Genomic DNA, 443 nt, shown 5'->3' on the forward strand with positions numbered 1-443 from the left:
TGTGGGGCGGCCAGCCCCCCGCCTGTGCCCCGCAAGGCCAGCGCTTCGCCTCCCGAGGTGAGCGCAGCCGCCCTGGCACATTCCTGACCCTATAAAAAGGCGCCAGCCTGGATGCCAGAGGCTCGGCCGCAGCCTCTCCCAGGCTGTGCAGCAACCTGAGCCCAGGAAGGTCCCGGGGGCTGGACGCCACTGTGAGGCCTGGGGGGGGTGGTCCTCAGGCCCCAGTAGGCCACCACCGGGCAGCACCAGGACTACTTGACCACCGTTAGCAAAACTGATCCAGCCCGGCCGGCGTGGCTCAGGGGTTGAGCATCGACCTATGAGCCAGGAGGTCGGGGTTCAATTCCAGGTCAAGGGCACTTGTCCGGGTTGTGGGCTTGATCCCCAGTGTGGGGTGTGCAGGAGGCAGCCGATCCACGATTCTCTCTCATCATTGATGTTTC

General features: G+C 65.5%; 1 protein-coding gene across 1 annotated transcript in view; it reads right to left on the reverse strand.

The window, feature by feature from the left end:
* Positions 1-443, reverse strand: part of CACNA1S (calcium channel, voltage-dependent, L type, alpha 1S subunit) — a 37983-nt gene that overhangs the window by 30847 nt on the left and 6693 nt on the right. The gene's annotated exons all lie outside the window — the stretch shown is intronic.

This window comes from Myotis brandtii, unplaced genomic scaffold (assembly GCF_000412655.1).
Source record: "Myotis brandtii unplaced genomic scaffold, ASM41265v1 scaffold975, whole genome shotgun sequence".
NCBI classification, from domain to species: Eukaryota; Metazoa; Chordata; class Mammalia; order Chiroptera; family Vespertilionidae; genus Myotis; species Myotis brandtii.